The following is a 22,617-nucleotide window of genomic DNA, read 5'->3' as shown; positions in this document are numbered from 1 at the left end:
ATTTGGTTTCAAACAAAAAATTTGGCTTCAAAAAACATTTTGGTTCCTGAGCATCGTTTTTCCTGACCGCAGAGTCAAGCGTTTTCTTCCCCAGGCACCAAAAAGGCTCGATTTTAAAAAGGGGAAGCAACACCATTTTTAGACATGGAATTTCATCCCGAAACTCATCCTGGTGTCCGTTTTTGCATTTGGTTTCAAACAAAAAATTTGGCTTCAAAAAACTTTTTGGTTCCTGAGCATCGTTTTTCCTGACCGCAGAGTCAAGCGTTTTCTTCCCCAGGCACCAAAAAGGCTCGATTTTAAAAAGGGGAAGCAACACCATTTTTAGACATGGAATTTCATCCCGAAATTCATCCTGGTGTCTGTTTTTGCATTTGGTTTCAAACAAAAAATTTGGCTTCAAAAAACTTTTTGGTTCCTGAGCATCGTTTTTCCTGACCGCAGAGTCAAGCGTTTTCTTCCCCAGGCACCAAAAAGGCTCGATTTTAAAAAGGGGAAGCAACACCATTTTTAGACATGGAATTTCATCCCGAAACTCATCCTGGTGTCTGTTTTTGCATTTGGTTTCAAACAAAAAATTTGGCTTCAAAAAACATTTTGGTTCCTGAGCATTGTTTTTCCTGACCGCAGAGTCAAGCGTTTTCTTCTCCAGGCACCAAAAAGCCTTGATTTTTAAAAAGGGGAAGCAACACTATTTTTAGACATGGAATTTCATCCCGAAACTCATCCTGGTGTCCGTTTTTGCATTTGGTTTCAAACAAAAAATTTGGCTTCAAAAAACTTTTTGGTTCCTGGGCAACACTTTCCTGACCGCGGAGTCACGTATTTTCTTCCCCAGGCAACAAAAAGGCTCGATTTTTAAAAAGGGGAAGCAACACCATTTTTAGACATGGAATTTCATCCCGAAACTCATCCTGGTGTCCATTTTTGTATTTGGTTTCAAAAAAAAAAATTGGCTTCAAAAAACATTTTCGTTCCTGGGCAGCATTTTCCTGACCGCAGAGTCACGCGTTTTCTTCTCCAGGCACCAAAAAGGCTCGATTTTTAAAAAGTGGAAGCAACACCATTTTTAGACATGGAATTTCATCCCGAAACTCATCCTGGTGTCTGTTTTTGCATTTGGTTTCAAACAAAAAATTTGGCTTCAAAAAACTTTTTGGTTCCTGGGCAACACTTTCCTGACCGCGGAGTCACGTATTTTCTTCCCCAGGCAACAAAAAGGCTCGATTTTTAAAAAGGGGAAGCAACACCATTTTTAGACATGGAATTTCATCCCGAAACTCATCCTGGTGTCCATTTTTGTATTTGGTTTCAAAAAAAAAAATTGGCTTCAAAAAACATTTTCGTTCCTGGGCAGCATTTTCCTGACCGCAGAGTCACGCGTTTTCTGCTCCAGGCACCAAAAAGGCTCGATTTTTAAAAAGTGGAAGCAACACCATTTTTAGACATGGAATTTCATCCCGAAACTCATCCTGGTGTCTGTTTTTGCATTTGGTTTCAAACAAAAAATTTGGCTTCAAAAAACTTTTTGGTTCCTGAGCATCGTTTTTCCTGACCGCAGAGTCAAGCGTTTTCTTCCCCAGGCACCAAAAAGGCTCGATTTTAAAAAGGGGAAGCAACACCATTTTTAGACATGGAATTTCATCCCGAAACTCATCCTGGTGTCTGTTTTTGCATTTGGTTTCAAACAAAAAATTTGGCTTCAAAAAACTTTTTGGTTCCTGAGCATCGTTTTTCCTGACCGCAGAGTCAAGCGTTTTCTTCCCCAGGCACCAAAAAGGCTCGATTTTAAAAAGGGGAAGCAACACCATTTTTAGACATGGAATTTCATCCCAAAACTCTTCCTGGTGTCTGTTTTTGCATTTGGTTTCAAACAAAAAATTTGGCTTCAAAAAACATTTTGGTTCCTGAGCATCGTTTTTCCTGACCGCAGAGTCAAGCGTTTTCTTCCCCAGGCACCAAAAAGGCTCGATTTTAAAAAGGGGAAGCAACACCATTTTTAGACATGGAATTTCATCCCGAAACTCATCCTGGTGTCTGTTTTTGCATTTGGTTTCAAACAAAAAATTTGGCTTCAAAAAACTTTTTGGTTCCTGAGCATCGTTTTTCCTGACCGCAGAGTCAAGCGTTTTCTTCCCCAGGCACCAAAAAGGCTCGATTTTAAAAAGGGGAAGCAACACCATTTTTAGACATGGAATTTCATCCCGAAACTCATCCTGGTGTCTGTTTTTGCATTTGGTTTCAAACAAAAAATTTGGCTTCAAAAAACATTTTGGTTCCTGAGCATCGTTTTTCCTGACCGCAGAGTCAAGCGTTTTCTTCCCCAGGCACCAAAAAGGCTCGATTTTAAAAAGGGGAAGCAACACCATTTTTAGACATGGAATTTCATCCCAAAACTCATCCTGGTGTCTGTTTTTGCATTTGGTTTCAAACAAAAAATTTGGCTTCAAAAAACTTTTTGGTTCCTGAGCATCGATTTTCCTGACCGCAGAGTCAAGCGTTTTCTTCCCCAGGCACCAAAAAGGCTCGATTTTTAAAAAGTGGAAGCAACACCATTTTTAGACATGGAATTTCATCCCGAAACTCATCCTGGTGTCTGTTTTTGCATTTGGTTTCAAACAAAAAATTTGGCTTCAAAAAACATTTTGGTTCCTGAGCATCGTTTTTCCTGACCGCAGAGTCAAGCGTTTTCTTCCCCAGGCACCAAAAAGGCTCGATTTTAAAAAGTGGAAGCAACACCATTTTTAGACATGGAATTTCATCCCGAAACTCATCCTGGTGTCTGTTTTTGCATTTGGTTTCAAACAAAAAATTTGGCTTCAAAAAACATTTTGGTTCCTGAGCATCGTTTTTCCTGACCGCAGAGTCAAGCGTTTTCTTCCCCAGGCACCAAAAAGGCTCGATTTTAAAAAGGGGAAGCAACACCATTTTTAGACATGGAATTTCATCCCGAAACTCATCCTGGTGTTCGTTTTTGCATTTGGTTTCAAACAAAAAATTTGGCTTCAAAAAACTTTTTGGTTCCTGAGCATCGTTTTTCCTGACCGCAGAGTCAAGCGTTTTCTTCCCCAGGCACCAAAAAGGCTCGATTTTAAAAAGGAGAAGCAACACCATTTTTAGACATGGAATTTCATCCCGAAATTCATCCTGGTGTCTGTTTTTGCATTTGGTTTCAAACAAAAAATTTGGCTTCAAAAAACTTTTTGGTTCCTGAGCATCGTTTTTCCTGACCGCAGAGTCAAGCGTTTTCTTCCCCAGGCACCAAAAAGGCTCGATTTTAAAAAGGGGAAGCAACACCATTTTTAGACATGGAATTTCATCCCGAAACTCATCCTGGTGTCTGTTTTTGCATTTGGTTTCAAACAAAAAATTTGGCTTCAAAAAACTTTTTGGTTCCTGAGCATCGTTTTTCCTGACCGCAGAGTCAAGCGTTTTCTTCCCCAGGCACCAAAAAGGCTCGATTTTAAAAAGGGGAAGCAACACCATTTTTAGACATGGAATTTCATCCCAAAACTCATCCTGGTGTCTGTTTTTGCATTTGGTTTCAAACAAAAAATTTGGCTTCAAAAAACATTTTGGTTCCTGAGCATCGTTTTTCCTGACCGCAGAGTCAAGCGTTTTCTTCCCCAGGCACCAAAAAGGCTCGATTTTAAAAAGGGGAAGCAACACCATTTTTAGACATGGAATTTCATCCCGAAACTCATCCTGGTGTCTGTTTTTGCATTTGGTTTCAAACAAAAAATTTGGCTTCAAAAAACTTTTTGGTTCCTGAGCATCGTTTTTCCTGACCGCAGAGTCAAGCGTTTTCTTCCCCAGGCACCAAAAAGGCTCGATTTTAAAAAGGGGAAGCAACACCATTTTTAGACATGGAATTTCATCCCGAAACTCATCCTGGTGTCTGTTTTTGCATTTGGTTTCAAACAAAAAATTTGGCTTCAAAAAACATTTTGGTTCCTGAGCATCGTTTTTCCTGACTGCAGAGTCAAGCGTTTTCTTCCCCAGGCACCAAAAAGGCTCGATTTTAAAAAGGGGAAGCAACACCATTTTTAGACATGGAATTTCATCCCGAAACTCATCCTGGTGTCTGTTTTTGCATTTGGTTTCAAACAAAAAATTTGGCTTCAAAAAACTTTTTGGTTCCTGAGCATCGTTTTTCCTGACCGCAGAGTCAAGCGTTTTCTTCCCCAGGCACCAAAAAGGCTCGATTTTTAAAAAGTGGAAGCAACACCATTTTTAGACATGGAATTTCATCCCGAAACTCATCCTGGTGTCTGTTTTTGCATTTGGTTTCAAACAAAAAATTTGGCTTCAAAAAACATTTTGGTTCCTGAGCATCGTTTTTCCTGACCGCAGAGTCAAGCGTTTTCTTCCCCAGGCACCAAAAAGGCTCGATTTTAAAAAGGGGAAGCAACACCATTTTTAGACATGGAATTTCATCCCGAAACTCATCCTGGTGTTCGTTTTTGCATTTGGTTTCAAACAAAAAATTTGGCTTCAAAAAACTTTTTGGTTCCTGAGCATCGTTTTTCCTGACCGCAGAGTCAAGCGTTTTCTTCCCCAGGCACCAAAAAGGCTCGATTTTAAAAAGGAGAAGCAACACCATTTTTAGACATGGAATTTCATCCCGAAATTCATCCTGGTGTCTGTTTTTGCATTTGGTTTCAAACAAAAAATTTGGCTTCAAAAAACTTTTTGGTTCCTGAGCATCGTTTTTCCTGACCGCAGAGTCAAGCGTTTTCTTCCCCAGGCACCAAAAAGGCTCGATTTTAAAAAGGGGAAGCAACACCATTTTTAGACATGGAATTTCATCCCGAAACTCATCCTGGTGTCTGTTTTTGCATTTGGTTTCAAACAAAAAATTTGGCTTCAAAAAACTTTTTGGTTCCTGAGCATCGTTTTTCCTGACCGCAGAGTCAAGCGTTTTCTTCCCCAGGCACCAAAAAGGCTCGATTTTAAAAAGGGGAAGCAACACCATTTTTAGACATGGAATTTCATCCCAAAACTCATCCTGGTGTCTGTTTTTGCATTTGGTTTCAAACAAAAAATTTGGCTTCAAAAAACATTTTGGTTCCTGAGCATCGTTTTTCCTGACCGCAGAGTCAAGCGTTTTCTTCCCCAGACACCAAAAAGGCTCGATTTTAAAAAGGGGAAGCAACACCATTTTTAGACATGGAATTTCATCCCGAAACTCATCCTGGTGTCTGTTTTTGCATTTGGTTTCAAACAAAAAATTTGGCTTCAAAAAACTTTTTGGTTCCTGAGCATCGTTTTTCCTGACCGCAGAGTCAAGCGTTTTCTTCCCCAGGCACCAAAAAGGCTCGATTTTAAAAAGGGGAAGCAACACCATTTTTAGACATGGAATTTCATCCCGAAACTCATCCTGGTGTCTGTTTTTGCATTTGGTTTCAAACAAAAAATTTGGCTTCAAAAAACATTTTGGTTCCTGAGCATCGTTTTTCCTGACCGCAGAGTCAAGCGTTTTCTTCCCCAGGCACCAAAAAGGCTCGATTTTAAAAAGGGGAAGCAACACCATTTTTAGACATGGAATTTCATCCCGAAACTCATCCTGGTGTCTGTTTTTGCATTTGGTTTCAAACAAAAAATTAGGCTTCCAAAAAGGTTTTGGTTCCTGGGCATCGTTTTTCCTGACCGCGGAGTCACACGTTTTCTTCTCCAGGCACCAAAAAGGCTCGATTTTTAAAAAGGGGAAGCAACACCATTTTTAGACATGGAATTGCATCCTGAAACTCATCCTGGTGTCCGTTTTTGCATTTGGTTTCAAACAAAAAATTTGGCTTCAAAAAACATTTTGGTTTCTGAGCATCATTTTTCCTGACCGCGGTGTCACGCGTTTTCTTCTCCAGGCACCAAAAAGGCTCGATTTTTAAAAAGGGGAAGCAACACCATTTTTAGATGTGGAATTTCATCCTGAAACTCATCCTGTTGTCTGTTTTTGCATTTGGTTTCAAACAAAAAATTTGGCTTCAAAAAAAAATTTTGGTTCCCGAGCATCGTTTTTCCTGACCGCAGAGTCAAGCGTTTTCTTCCCCAGGCACCAAAAAGGCTCGATTTTAAAAAGGGGAAGCAACACCATTTTTAGACATGGAATTTCATCCCGAAACTCATCCTGGTGTCTGTTTTTGCATTTGGTTTCAAACAAAAAATTTGGCTTCAAAAAACATTTTGGTTCCTGAGCATAATTTTTCTGACCGGGTTTGACGCGTTTTCTTCTCCAGGCACCAAAAAGGCTCGATTTTTAAAAAGTGGAAGCAACACCATTTTTAGACATGGAATTTAATCCCGAAACTCATCCTGGTGTCTGTTTTTGCATTTGGTTTCAAACAAAAAATTTGGCTTCAAAAAACTTTTTGGTTCCTGAGCATCGTTTTTCCTGACCGCAGAGTCAAGCGTTTTCTTCCCCAGGCACCAAAAAGGCTCGATTTTAAAAAGGGGAAGCAACACCATTTTTAGACATGGAATTTCATCCCGAAACTCATCCTGGTGTCTGTTTTTGCATTTGGTTTCAAACAAAAAATTTGGCTTCAAAAAACATTTTGGTTCCTGAGCATCGTTTTTCCTGACCGCAGAGTCAAGCGTTTTCTTCCCCAGGCACCAAAAAGGCTCGATTTTAAAAAGGGGAAGCAACACCATTTTTAGACATGGAATTTCATCCCGAAACTCATCCTGGTGTCCGTTTTTGCATTTGGTTTCAAACAAAAAATTTGGCTTCAAAAAACTTTTTGGTTCCTGAGCATCGTTTTTCCTGACCGCAGAGTCAAGCGTTTTCTTCCCCAGGCACAAAAAAGGCTCGATTTTAAAAAGGGGAAGCAACACCATTTTTAGACATGGAATTTCATCCCGAAACTCATCCTGGTGTCCGTTTTTGCATTTGGTTTCAAACAAAAAATTTGGCTTCAAAAAACATTTTGGTTCCTGAGCATCGTTTTTCATGACCGCAGAGTCAAGCGTTTTCTTCCCCAGGCACCAAAAAGGCTCGATTTTAAAAAGGGGAAGCAACATCATTTTTAGACATGGAATTTCATCCCGAAACTCATCCTGGTGTCCGTTTTTGCATTTGCTTTCAAACAAAAAATTTGGCTTCAAAAAACTTTTTGGTTCCTGAGCATCGTTTTTTCTGACCGCAGAGTCAAGCGTTTTCTTCCCCAGGCACCAAAAAGGCTCGATTTTAAAAAGGGGAAGCAACACCATTTTTAGACATGGAATTTCATCCCAAAACTCATCCTGGTGTCTGTTTTTGCATTTGGTTTCAAACAAAAAATTTGGCTTCAAAAACCATTTTGGTTCCTGAGCATCGTTTTTCCTGACCGCAGAGTCAAGCGTTTTCTTCCCCAGGCACCAAAAAGGCTCGATTTTAAAAAGGGGAAGCAACACCATTTTTAGACATGGAATTTCATCCCGAAACTCATCCTGGTGTCTGTTTTTGCATTTGGTTTCAAACAAAAAATTTGGCTTCAAAAAACATTTTGGTTCCTGAGCATCGTTTTTCCTGACCGCAGAGTCAAGCGTTTTCTTCCCCAGGCACCAAAAAGGCTCGATTTTAAAAAGGGGAAGCAACACCATTTTTAGACATGGAATTTCATCCCGAAACTCATCCTGGTGTCTGTTTTTGCATTTGGTTTCAAACAAAAAATTTGGCTTCAAAAAACTTTTTGGTTCCTGAGCATCGTTTTTCCTGACCGCAGAGTCAAGCGTTTTCTTCCCCAGGCACCAAAAAGGCTCGATTTTAAAAAGGGGAAGCAACACCATTTTTAGACATGGAATTTCATCCCGAAACTCATCCTGGTGTCTGTTTTTGCATTTGGTTTCAAACAAAAAATTTGGCTTCAAAAAACATTTTGGTTCCTGAGCATCGTTTTTCCTGACCGCAGAGTCAAGCGTTTTCTTCCCCAGGCACCAAAAAGGCTCGATTTTAAAAAGGGGAAGCAACACCATTTTTAGACATGGAATTTCATCCCGAAACTCATCCTGGTGTCTGTTTTTGCATTTGGTTTCAAACAAAAAATTAGGCTTCCAAAAAGGTTTTGGTTCCTGGGCATCGTTTTTCCTGACCGCGGAGTCACACGTTTTCTTCTCCAGGCACCAAAAAGGCTCGATTTTTAAAAAGGGGAAGCAACACCATTTTTAGACATGGAATTGCATCCTGAAACTCATCCTGGTGTCCGTTTTTGCATTTGGTTTCAAACAAAAAATTTGGCTTCAAAAAACATTTTGGTTTCTGAGCATCATTTTTCCTGACCGCGGTGTCACGCGTTTTCTTCTCCAGGCACCAAAAAGGCTCGATTTTTAAAAAGGGGAAGCAACACCATTTTTAGATGTGGAATTTCATCCTGAAACTCATCCTGTTGTCTGTTTTTGCATTTGGTTTCAAACAAAAAATTTGGCTTCAAAAAAAAATTTTGGTTCCCGAGCATCGTTTTTCCTGACCGCAGAGTCAAGCGTTTTCTTCCCCAGGCACCAAAAAGGCTCGATTTTAAAAAGGGGAAGCAACACCATTTTTAGACATGGAATTTCATCCCGAAACTCATCCTGGTGTCTGTTTTTGCATTTGGTTTCAAACAAAAAATTTGGCTTCAAAAAACATTTTGGTTCCTGAGCATAATTTTTCTGACCGGGTTTGACGCGTTTTCTTCTCCAGGCACCAAAAAGGCTCGATTTTTAAAAAGTGGAAGCAACACCATTTTTAGACATGGAATTTAATCCCGAAACTCATCCTGGTGTCTGTTTTTGCATTTGGTTTCAAACAAAAAATTTGGCTTCAAAAAACTTTTTGGTTCCTGAGCATCGTTTTTCCTGACCGCAGAGTCAAGCGTTTTCTTCCCCAGGCACCAAAAAGGCTCGATTTTAAAAAGGGGAAGCAACACCATTTTTAGACATGGAATTTCATCCCGAAACTCATCCTGGTGTCTGTTTTTGCATTTGGTTTCAAACAAAAAATTTGGCTTCAAAAAACATTTTGGTTCCTGAGCATCGTTTTTCCTGACCGCAGAGTCAAGCGTTTTCTTCCCCAGGCACCAAAAAGGCTCGATTTTAAAAAGGGGAAGCAACACCATTTTTAGACATGGAATTTCATCCCGAAACTCATCCTGGTGTCCGTTTTTGCATTTGGTTTCAAACAAAAAATTTGGCTTCAAAAAACTTTTTGGTTCCTGAGCATCGTTTTTCCTGACCGCAGAGTCAAGCGTTTTCTTCCCCAGGCACAAAAAAGGCTCGATTTTAAAAAGGGGAAGCAACACCATTTTTAGACATGGAATTTCATCCCGAAACTCATCCTGGTGTCCGTTTTTGCATTTGGTTTCAAACAAAAAATTTGGCTTCAAAAAACATTTTGGTTCCTGAGCATCGTTTTTCCTGACCGCAGAGTCAAGCGTTTTCTTCCCCAGGCACCAAAAAGGCTCGATTTTAAAAAGGGGAAGCAACACCATTTTTAGACATGGAATTTCATCCCGAAACTCATCCTGGTGTCCGTTTTTGCATTTGCTTTCAAACAAAAAATTTGGCTTCAAAAAACTTTTTGGTTCCTGAGCATCGTTTTTCCTGACCGCAGAGTCAAGCGTTTTCTTCCCCAGGCACCAAAAAGGCTCGATTTTAAAAAGGGGAAGCAACACCATTTTTAGACATGGAATTTCATCCCAAAACTCATCCTGGTGTCTGTTTTTGCATTTGGTTTCAAACAAAAAATTTGGCTTCAAAAAACATTTTGGTTCCTGAGCATCGTTTTTCCTGACCGCAGAGTCAAGCGTTTTCTTCCCCAGGCACCAAAAAGGCTCGATTTTAAAAAGGGGAAGCAACACCATTTTTAGACATGGAATTTCATCCCGAAACTCATCCTGGTGTCTGTTTTTGCATTTGGTTTCAAACAAAAAATTTGGCTTCAAAAAACATTTTGGTTCCTGAGCATCGTTTTTCCTGACCGCAGAGTCAAGCGTTTTCTTCCCCAGGCACCAAAAAGGCTCGATTTTAAAAAGGGGAAGCAACACCATTTTTAGACATGGAATTTCATCCCGAAACTCATCCTGGTGTCTGTTTTTGCATTTGGTTTCAAACAAAAAATTTGGCTTCAAAAAACATTTTGGTTCCTGAGCATCATTTTTCCTGACCGCGGTGTCACGCGTTTTCTTCTCCAGGCACCAAAAAGGCTCGATTTTTAAAAGGGGGAAGCAACACCATTTTTAGAAATGGAATTTCATCCTGAAACTCATCCTGGTGTCTGTTTTTGCATTTGGTTTCAAACAAAAAATTTGGCTTCAAAAAACATTTTGGTTCCTGAGCATCATTTTTCCTGACCGCGGTGTCACACGTTTTCTTCTCCAGGCACCAAAAAGGCTCGATTTTTAAAAAGGGGAAGCAACACCATTTTTAGATGTGGAATTTCATCCTGAAACTCATCCTGGTGTCTGTTTTTGCATTTGGTTTCAAACAAAAAATTTGGCTTCAAAAAACATTTTGGTTCCTGAGCATAATTTTTCTGACCGGGTTTGACGCGTTTTCTTCTCCAGGCACCAAAAAGGCTCGATTTTTAAAACGGGGAAGCAACACCATTTTTAGAAATGGAATTTCATCCTGAAACTCATCCTGGTGTCCGTTCTTGCATTTGGTTTCAAACAAAAAATTTGGCTTCAAAATACATTTTGGTTCCTGGGCAGCATTTTCCTGACCGTGGAGTCACGCGTTTTCTTCTCCAGGCACCAAAAAGGCTCGATTTTTAAAACGGGGAAGCAACACCATTTTTAGACGTGGAATTTCATCCTGAAACTCATCCTGATGTCTGTTTTTGCATTTGGTTTCAAACAAAAAATTAGGCTTCCAAAAAGGTTTTGGTTCCTGGGCATCATTTTTCCTGACCGCGGAGTCACACGTTTTCTTCTCCAGGCACCAAAAAGGCTCGATTTTTAAAAAGGGGAAGCAACACCATTTTTAGACATGGAATTTCATCCTGAAACTCATCCTGGTGTCCGTTTTTGCATTTGGTTTCAAACAAAAAATTTGGCTTCAAAAAACATTTTGGTTTCTGAGCATCATTTTTCCTGACCGCGGTGTCACGCGTTTTCTTCTCCAGGCACCAAAAAGGCTCGATTTTTAAAAAGGGGAAGCAACACCATTTTTTGATGTGGAATTTCATCCTGAAACTCATCCTGGTGTCTGTTTTTGCATTTGGTTTCAAACAAAAAATTTGGCTTCAAAAAACATTTTGGTTCCTGAGCATAATTTTTCTGACCGGGTTTGACGCGTTTTCTTCTCCAGGCACCAAAAAGGCTCGATTTTTAAAAAGTGGAAGCAACACCATTTTTAGACATGGAATTTCATCCCGAAACTCATCCTGGTGTCTGTTTTTGCATTTGGTTTCAAACAAAAAATTTGGCTTCAAAAAACATTTTGGTTCCTGAGCATCGTTTTTCCTGACCGCAGAGTCAAGCGTTTTCTTCTCCAGGCACCAAAAAGGCTCGATTTTAAAAAGGGGAAGCAACACCATTTTTAGACATGGAATTTCATCCCGAAACTCATCCTGGTGTCTGTTTTTGCATTTGGTTTCAAACAAAAAATTTGGCTTCAAAAAACCTTTTGGTTCCTGAGCATCGTTTTTCCTGAGGGCAGAGTCAAGCGTTTTCTTCCCCAGGCACCAAAAAGGCTCGATTTTTAAAAAGGGGAAGCAACACCATTTTTAGACATGGAATTTCATCCCGAAACTCATCCTGGTGTCTGTTTTTGCATTTGGTTTCAAACAAAAAATTTGGCTTCAAAAAACATTTTGGTTCCTGAGCATCGTTTTTCCTGACCGCAGAGTCAAGCGTTTTCTTCCCCAGGCACCAAAAAGGCTCGATTTTAAAAAGTGGAAGCAACACCATTTTTAGACATGGAATTTCATCCCGAAACTCATCCTGGTGTCTGTTTTTGCATTTGGTTTCAAACAAAAAATTTGGCTTCAAAAAACATTTTGGTTCCTGAGCATCGTTTTTCCTGACCGCAGAGTCAAGCGTTTTCTTCCCCAGGCACCAAAAAGGCTCGATTTTAAAAAGGGGAAGCAACACCATTTTTAGACATGGAATTTCATCCCGAAACTCATCCTGGTGTCCGTTTTTGCATTTGGTTTCAAACAAAAAATTTGGCTTCAAAAAACTTTTTGGTTCCTGAGCATCGTTTTTCCTGACCGCAGAGTCAAGCGTTTTCTTCCCCAGGCACCAAAAAGGCTCGATTTTAAAAAGGGGAAGCAACACCATTTTTAGACATGGAATTTCATCCCAAAACTCATCCTGGTGTCTGTTTTTGCATTTGGTTTCAAACAAAAAATTTGGCTTCAAAAAACATTTTGGTTCCTGAGCATCGTTTTTCCTGACCGCAGAGTCAAGCGTTTTCTTCCCCAGGCACCAAAAAGGCTCGATTTTAAAAAGGGGAAGCAACACCATTTTTAGACAATGGAATTTCATCCCGAAACTCATCCTGGTGTCTGTTTTTGCATTTGGTTTCAAACAAAAAATTTGGCTTCAAAAACATTTTGGTTCCTGAGCATCGTTTTTCCTGACCGCAGAGTCAAGCGTTTTCTTCCCCAGGCACCAAAAAGGCTCGATTTTAAAAAGGGGAAGCAACACCATTTTTAGACATGGAATTTCATCCCGAAACTCATCCTGGTGTCTGTTTTTGCATTTGGTTTCAAACAAAAAATTTGGCTTCAAAAAACATTTTGGTTCCTGAGCATCATTTTTCCTGACCGCGGTGTCACGCGTTTTCTTCTCCAGGCACCAAAAAGGCTCGATTTTTAAAAGGGGGAAGCAACACCATTTTTAGAAATGGAATTTCATCCTGAAACTCATCCTGGTGTCTGTTTTTGCATTTGGTTTCAAACAAAAAATTTGGCTTCAAAAAACATTTTGGTTCCTGAGCATCATTTTTCCTGACCGCGGTGTCACACGTTTTCTTCTCCAGGCACCAAAAAGGCTCGATTTTTAAAAAGGGGAAGCAACACCATTTTTAGATGTGGAATTTCATCCTGAAACTCATCCTGGTGTCTGTTTTTGCATTTGGTTTCAAACAAAAAATTTGGCTTCAAAAAACATTTTGGTTCCTGAGCATAATTTTTCTGACCGGGTTTGACGCGTTTTCTTCTCCAGGCACCAAAAAGGCTCAATATTTAAAAAGGGGAAGCAACACCATTTTTAGACGTGGAATTTCATCCTGAAACTCATCCTGGTGTCTGTTTTTGCATTTGGTTTCAAACAAAAAATTAGGCTTCCAAAAAGGTTTTGGTTCCTGGGCATCATTTTTCCTGACCGCGGAGTCACACGTTTTCTTCTCCAGGCACCAAAAAGGCTCGATTTTTAAAACGGGGAAGCAACACCATTTTTAGACATGGAATTTCATCCCGAAACTCATCCTGGTGTCTGTTTTTGCATTTGGTTTCAAACAAAAAATTTGGCTTCAAAAAACTTTTTGGTTCCTGAGCATCGTTTTTCCTGACCGCAGAGTCAAGCGTTTTCTTCCCCAGGCACCAAAAAGGCTCGATTTTAAAAAGGGGTAGCAACACCATTTTTAGACATGGAATTTCATCCCAAAACTCATCCTGGTGTCTGTTTTTGCATTTGGTTTCAAACAAAAAATTTGGCTTCAAAAAACATTTTGGTTCCTGAGCATCGATTTTCCTGACCGCAGAGTCAAGCGTTTTCTTCCCCAGGCACCAAAAAGGCTCGATTTTAAAAAGGGGAAGCAACACCATTTTTAGACATGGAATTTCATCCCAAAACTCATCCTGGTGTCTGTTTTTGCATTTGGTTTCAAACAAAAAATTTGGCTTCAAAAAACTTTTTGGTTCCTGAGCATCGTTTTTCCTGACCGCAGAGTCAAGCGTTTTCTTCCCCAGGCACCAAAAAGGCTCGATTTTTAAAAAGGGGAAGCAACACCATTTTTAGACATGGAATTTCATCCCGAAATTCATCCTGGTGTCTGTTTTTGCATTTGGTTTCAAACAAAATATTTGGCTTCAAAAAACTTTTTGGTTCCTGAGCATCGTTTTTCCTGACCGCAGAGTCAAGCGTTTTCTTCCCCAGGCACCAAAAAGGCTCGATTTTAAAAAGGGGAAGCAACACCATTTTTAGACATGGAATTTCATCCCGAAATTCATCCTGGTGTCTGTTTTTGCATTTGGTTTCAAACAAAATATTTGGCTTCAAAAAACTTTTTGGTTCCTGAGCATCGTTTTTCCTGACCGCAGAGTCAAGCGTTCTCCTGTCAGGGTGGTCACGGCAGTCAGGATGGGAGGCGACACGGGTGTGAGCTGTTTAGGACCGAGTCTGCAGAGGAAACGAAGCCCCGCCTCCCTGCTCCTGGAGTCAGTTTTTTCGACTCGGTGGAGTAGGACAGGCGTGTCTTTCGGCTTCTCTTCTTCAGACCCGGCTCTATCAGCGAAAAATTCCAGCGTGAACGACATCGGAGTCCGCTGAAGACCGCTAGACGGTGGGGCTGCCGGCTGGCTGAGCCCCTGGCGCGCACGAGCCTGCTCTTCCGCGCTACAACCCTTCTCGCCGATTTCAGGCAGAGGCTGCAATTCGGGCCCTGCCCTGCAGCCGGGAGACGCGTCGGCCATTCCGCGCTGCTTTCAGCGCGCCGAAGGAAATTTGGCCACAGCGTCCACGGAGTTCCCTCTTGATCGGGAACCGCGGAGCACCTTGATCATCCAGATTAGCCAGCGAAGGGCGGCATCGGGCGGCGCAGTAAGTTCGGCTATTTTCCTGGAGATTTAAATTTACCGCCCTTCAGAAGTGCCCAAAATGGCGGACGCCAGTTTAAATTTGGTTTCCCGCTCTAAGAAGAGCAGGGAGAAGAGAGCCCGAGAGCCCGATCCTGAGGAGGGTTGTTCGGGTACCAGGATTTCCAAGAGGGCCAAGAGCCAGGAGGACCCTAGACCATCAGGGATTCGCTCCTCGTCCACTTCTAAGCACACTAGGGACGAGGAGCGTCGTCATAAGGCCATGGAGAGGGCCTTTAATAAGGCCTCTTCTTCGTCCTCGACTAAGGGGAAGTCCCGGGCCGCTAATATTGCTTCAGAAGAGAACCGCCCAGCGGGCCAATCTTCTAATCCTCCTGAAGCACCTGCTCTTTCTCCTGACCGTTCTGCTCAAGAGGATAGTGTCTCACTTTCTGACGCGGCAGCGGTATTTCAAGGAGATCAAGAGACTGAGGTGGGGGTTTCCGAGCCAAGGCAGGATCCCCAGATTACGGCCCCCCTGACCCAAGTTCGGAATGCTCCTTTGGCCTCAGCCATGGTTAATCAAGGGCAAGCTATTCCTCCGGAGTTAGCCAATTTAATAGCGCAATCCATAAGGCAAGGCATTGCCCAAGGACTGCAGGAGAAAGCCTCTTCCAGGGTTTCTGAATATCTGGATGACCAGGCCCTCTCGCTTCGTTCAGCTCCCGTTGATACTTCTCATCAACATTGCGTTCAAGCTATATCTCCATCCAGGGCTAGTCAGGGTTCCATCTCGGCTGAGGAAGAAGAAGGTGAAATTTTAATTGACCAGGATTTGTCGGAAGATGAAGGGTTGCAGCCTGACCAACCCTCCTTCGTGGGTCTCTTTCGACCACATATGTTCCGGTCTCTTTTGTTTAAGGCCCAAACTACCACCCGCTTGGGTATTCCTGGGTCTAAACCTTCAGAACAGGCTTCTACATCTGATCCAGCTGCAGCCTTGTTCGAGGAGCCTACGGTGATGACCGAGACCATCCCGGCTCCCAAGTTATTCTCAGATGTCTTACAGAGGCAGTGGAAGTTCCCAAGCTCAGGACCTGTGCCCAACTCCTTAGATCGACGGTTTTACCATTTGGCATCCGAATATGCCGACCTCTTACAAGTTCCACAGGTGGACGCCCCTATAGTGGCTCTTTCTTCTTCAACCCCCTTGTCGGGTCCCCCTGAGGAATCGTTGCGCCCTGAGGATCGGAAAGCCGAGAGATCTCTGATCAAAGCTCACCAATCATCAGCATGGTCTACCCAGGCTTCCTCGGCAGCCTCGTTCTTTAATAGGGCCTCGATCCTATGGCTAAAACAATTACAAAAACGCATTCCGGGATCTGATGTTCGTTCACACCAGGATTTAACAAAGATTTTAGCGGCGGTGGAATTTTCGGCCGACGCCACCTTGAACGCGGCACGCTTTTCGGCCAAGGCCATTGGTTCTACGATTACTTCGCGGAGATTGCTCTGGTTGAAGAACTGGCAAGCTGACATCCGCCACAAGTGGCGCCTTGCCTCCTCCCCTTACGCAGGAGTCAACCTTTTCGGGGCCCCCCTGGACCCACTGCTTATTGAGACCCGCGACCACCGCAAGATCTTGCCATCTATGTCTCGTCGGTCGGAATACCGCCAGTCTGGTTCCTTTCGCTCCTCGGCCTTTCGTTCCTCTGAATCACCAGCCTTTCAACAGCGCTACCACCGTTCTTTCCAGACCAGAGGAGCTTCTTCCCAGGACCCTCAGGTCAGACAGGGGCCCCGATTTCCCTCTAGGAGAAACCAACGGGGGGGACGTGGCAGACCTTTTCGCAGATCTCGTTAATGTTCCCCAGTCTTCTGCGATTGGCGGGCGTTTGGCCCTTTTTGCCTCCAAATGGGAGGCTACTGTTTTGGATAATTGGGTTAAGAATGTTGTTAGATTTGGCCTTCCTCTTGAGTTCAGATCCACACCCCCTGAGTTATTTTTACGTTGCCCTGTTTCCCTGGTTAGGTCTAAGAGGGCCAGGGTGGAGGCCTCCATTAGACATTTGTTGGCCTCCAGGGCTATTCAACCAGTTCCTACCTCGGAGTTTGGGAAGGGTTTCTATTCCCGTTTATTTCTCGTCCAAAAGTCCTCTGGAGATTGGCGCCCCATCCTCGACCTTAAGTCCTTGAACCGGCACATAACTTATCGCCGGTTCAAGATGCAATCCCTTCAAACTATTTTGCTTTCCCTTCAGGTGGGGGATTTCATGTCATCTATTGACCTAACTGAGGCCTACCTCCACGTTCCTATACTTCCGGAACACCGTAAATACCTTCGCTTTTGTTATAATGGGAAACACTATCAGTACCGGGCCCTCCCCTTTGGCCTTTCATCAGCGCCCAGGGTTTTCACCAAAATTATGGCGGCCCTTATGGCTTATATCAGTAATCTCCCCATAAGGGTTTTATTTTACCTGGACGATATTTTAATTTTGTCTCGTTCATTTACTCAGGCCCAACGGGACTTAGGTTTGACCCTTAGCATCTTGCAGGAACACGGTTTTTCCATTAATTGGCGGAAAAGCCATTTAGCCCCTTCCACTAGGCTACAGCACCTAGGGGCCATTATAGATACTGTTTCCTCGGAGGTTTTCCTGTCTCCGGACCGTATCTTGAGTCTAAAGTCTCTGGCTTCCCGAGTACAAGGACAACGTTCAACTTCCATCCTCACTTTGTCTTGTTTGCTCGGCAAAATGGTGTCTGCGTTTGGAATCGTCCCTTGGTCCAGGTTGCACAGCAGGGACCTCCAGTGGTTCCTCCTGCCGTTTCAGCGGTCCCGACGGGGTTCATCAGCCATTCGAGTGATCCTTCCCCCGCACGTGAGGCAGTCTCTGGCATGGTGGACTTCCGACAAGATATCCAAGGGCAGTCTTTACCGCGAGCCCCAACGACTAATCTTGACAACAGATGCCAGCCTGTCGGGTTGGGGCGCACATCTAGAGACCCATCTTGCACAGGGACTTTGGTCCTCCCTGGAGTCGCAGCTCAGCATCAATGTCTTAGAACTTCGGGCCATTTTCCTCGCACTCCAACGGTTCCAACCCCTGTTGCAGGGCCGAGACGTCCTCGTCCTAACGGACAATGTGTCGGCCAAGGCCCATGTCAACAGGTTGGGGGGGACGAGGTCTCGTCTTCTGATGCGAGAGGCACACAAGATAGGCGCCTGGGCGGAAAACAACCTGAATTCCATCAAGGCGGCGCACATTTCAGGGATAGAGAATCGGACAGCGGACGCCCTCAGCCGGTCCACTATAGACCCAGCAGAGTGGAGCCTGCATCCAGACCTCTTCCAGGACCTGGTGCAACGATTCGGTCTCCCGGCCATAGATCTATTCGCCTCGGAGTCCAACCATCAGACACCTCGGTTCTTCTCAAGATTTCCGACTCCGGGTGCGGAGGCAATAGACGCTCTACGCAACAGCTGGCCGTCGAACCTTCTCCTGTACGCATTTCCTCCGATTCCTCTGATTCCTCTAATCATCAGGAAGCTCCTACAAGATCGGGCGGAGCTCGTTCTCATTGCTCCCTTCTGGAGCCGTCGTCCTTGGTTCGCGGATCTGAGGGCTCTCTCCGTTCAACCACCCTGGCGAATTCCGGAGGATCGAATCGTACTACGGCAGGGGCCCCTGATCCACCCAGATCCTCAATGGCTCTGCTTAACCGCGTGGAGACTGAGCGGCTCCTGTTGACAAACATTCCCCTTTCTCAAGGGGTCATCACCCTTATCCAGGCCTCCAGAAGGGACTCCACAACAAGGATTTACGAGGCTACCTGGCGGTCCTTCTCTGCATGGTGTCGGAAACTCCGCCGGATTCCAACCTCCGTTTCCTTGGAACAAGTTTTAGAGTTTCTGCACGAAGGGTTTGTTTCGGGCCTCGCGCCTAACACCCTGCGACGCCAAGTAGCGGCTCTCTCTTCCGTGCTCTCCTGTGGTTCGAGAGATCCCATTTCTCGTCATCCCCTGGTTCGACAGTTCCTCCGGGGTGCCACTAACGTCCGCCCTCCTCCGGTTAGGCGTTTCCCGACGTGGGACCTTCCTAAGGTCCTTTCGGCCCTTACCAAGTCGCCGTTCGAGCCCTTGCGGGAGGCGTCACTCCGGTTCCTCTCTCTGAAAGTTGCCTTGTTAGTGGCTGTCACCTCCGCACGAAGAATCTCAGAGATGAATTCTCTATCGGTCCGCAAAGAGCTCTGCACCTTCTTCCCGGACAGAGTTGTCCTCAGGCTGGATCCCTCCTTCGTCCCGAAGGTGAACTCGTTATTCCACAGGTCCCAGGAGGTGATTCTACCGAACTTTTGCCCTCGACCACGACATCGTCTGGAGCACGACTGGCACACATTAGATGTGCGGCGGGCGGTCAAGATTTATATCGCTCGTACCTCTACCATTAGACGAACGGATGCCTTCTTTGTATCCTTTTTGCCCGCGTCCCTGGGGCTCAAGATCTCTTCCGCAACCTTGGGCAGATGGCTTCGAGCCTGCATCTCAGCGGCCTACGTCTCTCTGTCTCTACCGGTCCCTCGGGGCATCACTGCTCATTCTACGAGAAGCGCCTCGACTTCAGCAGCCTGGGCGACTAGGGCTCCGGTGGAGGAAATCTGTTGGGCGGCCACATGGGCCTCTGCTAACTCCTTCATCAGGCACTATCGTCTGGACTCTTATGCCTCTGCGGATGCAGCCTTTGGCAGGAGAGTCCTTCAGCAGGTCCATCTGGCTTCCTAGGTCCGGGGCCGGCCAGGTCCCTCCCGACAGGACACAGAGCTTGGGTATGTCCCATCCTGACTGCCGTGACCACCCTGACAGGAGAACGAGCGTTGGTACCTACCTGATACGCTCCTTCTCTGGCTGGTGGGCACGGCAGTCAGCCCCTCCCTTTCGGGCCGTCCCCGGCCTGGTAAGATTCTCGGGGGGGGGTTTACACTTACCTCTACCTCTTCTTTTGTTTCCTCTAGACACGCCAGTCTGCATGCAATTCCTCGTCTCAAAACTGACTCCAGGAGCAGGGAGGCGGGGCTTCGTTTCCTCTGCAGACTCGGTCCTAAACAGCTCACACCCGTGTCGCCTCCCATCCTGACTGCCGTGCCCACCAGCCAGAGAAGGAGCGTATCAGGTAGGTACCAACGCTCGTTTTCTTCCCCAGGCACCAAAAAGGCTCGATTTTAAAAAGGGGAAGCAACACCATTTTTAGACATGGAATTTCATCCCGAAACTCATCCTGGTGTCTGTTTTTGCATTTGGTTTCAAACAAAAAATTTGGCTTCAAAAAACTTTTTGGTTCCTGAGCATCGTTTTTCCTGACCGCAGAGTCAAGCGTTTTCTTCCCCAGGCACCAAAAAGGCTCGATTTTAAAAAGGGGAAGCAACACCATTTTTAGACATGGAATTTCATCCCAAAACTCATCCTGGTGTCTGTTTTTGCATTTGGTTTCAAACAAAAAATTTGGCTTCAAAAAACATTTTGGTTCCTGAGCATCGTTTTTCCTGACCGCAGAGTCAAGCGTTTTCTTCCCCACGCACCAAAAAGGCTCGATTTTAAAAAGTGGAAGCAACACCATTTTTAGACATGGAATTTCATCCCGAAACTCATCCTGGTGTCTGTTTTTGCATTTGGTTTCAAACAAAAAATTTGGCTTCAAAAAACTTTTTGGTTCCTGAGCATCGTTTTTCCTGACCGCAGAGTCAAGCGTTTTCTTCCCCAGGCACCAAAAAGGCTCGATTTTAAAAAGGGGAAGCAACACCATTTTTAGACATGGAATTTCATCCCGAAACTCATCCTGGTGTCTGTTTTTGCATTTGGTTTCAAACAAAAAATTTGGCTTCAAAAAACTTTTTGGTTCCTGAGCATCGTTTTTCCTGACCGCAGAGTCAAGCGTTTTCTTCCCCAGGCACCAAAAAGGCTCGATTTTAAAAAGGGGAAGCAACACCATTTTTAGACATGGAATTTCATCCCGAAACTCATCCTGGTGTCTGTTTTTGCATTTGGTTTCAAACAAAAAATTTGGCTTCAAAAAACTTTTTGGTTCCTGAGCATCGTTTTTCCTGACCGCAGAGTCAAGCGTTTTCTTCCCCAGGCACCAAAAAGGCTCGATTTTAAAAAGGGGAAGCAACACCATTTTTAGACATGGAATTTCATCCCAAAACTCATCCTGGTGTCTGTTTTTGCATTTGGTTTCAAACAAAAAATTTGGCTTCAAAAAACTTTTTGGTTCCTGAGCATCGTTTTTCCTGACCGCAGAGTCAAGCGTTTTCTTCCCCAGGCACCAAAAAGGCTCGATTTTAAAAAGGGGAAGCAACACCATTTTTAGACATGGAATTTCATCCCGAAACTCATCCTGGTGTCTGTTTTTGCATTTGGTTTCAAACAAAAAATTTGGCTTCAAAAAACATTTTGGTTCCTGAGCATCGTTTTTCCTGACCGCAGAGTCAAGCGTTTTCTTCCCCAGGCACCAAAAAGGCTCGATTTTAAAAAGGGGAAGCAACACCATTTTTAGACATGGAATTTCATCCCGAAACTCATCCTGGTGTCTGTTTTTGCATTTGGTTTCAAACAAAAAATTTGGCTTCAAAAAACTTTTTGGTTCCTGAGCATCGTTTTTCCTGACCGCAGAGTCAAGCGTTTTCTTCCCCAGGCACCAAAAAGGCTCGATTTTAAAAAGGGGATGCAACACCATTTTTAGACATGGAATTTCATCCCGAAACTCATCCTGGTGTCTGTTTTTGCATTTGGTTTCAAACAAAAAATTTGGCTTCAAAAAACTTTTTGGTTCCTGAGCATCGTTTTTCCTGACCACAGAGTCAAGCGTTTTCTTCCCCAGGCACCAAAAAGGCTCGATTTTAAAAAGGGGAAGCAACACCATTTTTAGACATGGAATTTCATCCCAAAACTCATCCTGGTGTCTTTTTTTGCATTTGGTTTCAAACAAAAAATTTGGCTTCAAAAAACATTTTGGTTCCTGAGCATCGTTTTTCCTGACCGCAGAGTCAAGCGTTTTCTTCCCCAGGCACCAAAAAGGCTCGATTTTAAAAAGGGGAAACAACACCATTTTTAGACATGGAATTTCATCCCGAAACTCATCCTGGTGTCTGTTTTTGCATTTGGTTTCAAACAAAAAATTTGGCTTCAAAAAACTTTTTGGTTCCTGAGCATCGTTTTTCCTGACCGCAGAGTCAAGCGTTTTCTTCCCCAGGCACCAAAAAGGCTCGATTTTAAAAAGGGGAAGCAACACCATTTTTAGACATGGAATTTCATCCCAAAACTCATCCTGGTGTCTGTTTTTGCATTTGGTTTCAAACAAAAAATTTGGCTTCAAAAAACATTTTGGTTCCTGAGCATCGTTTTTCCTGACCGCAGAGTCAAGCGTTTTCTTCCCCAGGCACCAAAAAGGCTCGATTTTAAAAAGTGGAAGCAACACCATTTTTAGACATGGAATTTCATCCCGAAACTCATCCTGGTGTCTGTTTTTGCATTTGGTTTCAAACAAAAAATTTGGCTTCAAAAAACTTTTTGGTTCCTGAGCATCGTTTTTCCTGACCGCAGAGTCAAGCGTTTTCTTCCCCAGGCACCAAAAAGGCTCGATTTTAAAAAGGGGAAGCAACACCATTTTTAGACATGGAATTTCATCCCGAAACTCATCCTGGTGTCTGTTTTTGCATTTGGTTTCAAACAAAAAATTTGGCTTCAAAAAACTTTTTGGTTCCTGAGCATCGTTTTTCCTGACCGCAGAGTCAAGCGTTTTCTTCCCCAGGCACCAAAAAGGCTCGATTTTAAAAAGGGGAAGCAACACCATTTTTAGACATGGAATTTCATCCCGAAACTCATCCTGGTGTCTGTTTTTGCATTTGGTTTCAAACAAAAAATT

The sequence above is a fragment of the Pituophis catenifer genome, unplaced genomic scaffold (assembly GCF_029215685.1).
Source record: "Pituophis catenifer annectens isolate HBS135680 unplaced genomic scaffold, rPitCat1.0.hap2 SCAF_29, whole genome shotgun sequence".
NCBI classification, from domain to species: Eukaryota; Metazoa; Chordata; class Lepidosauria; order Squamata; family Colubridae; genus Pituophis; species Pituophis catenifer.
This window is presented reverse-complemented; position numbering follows the sequence as displayed.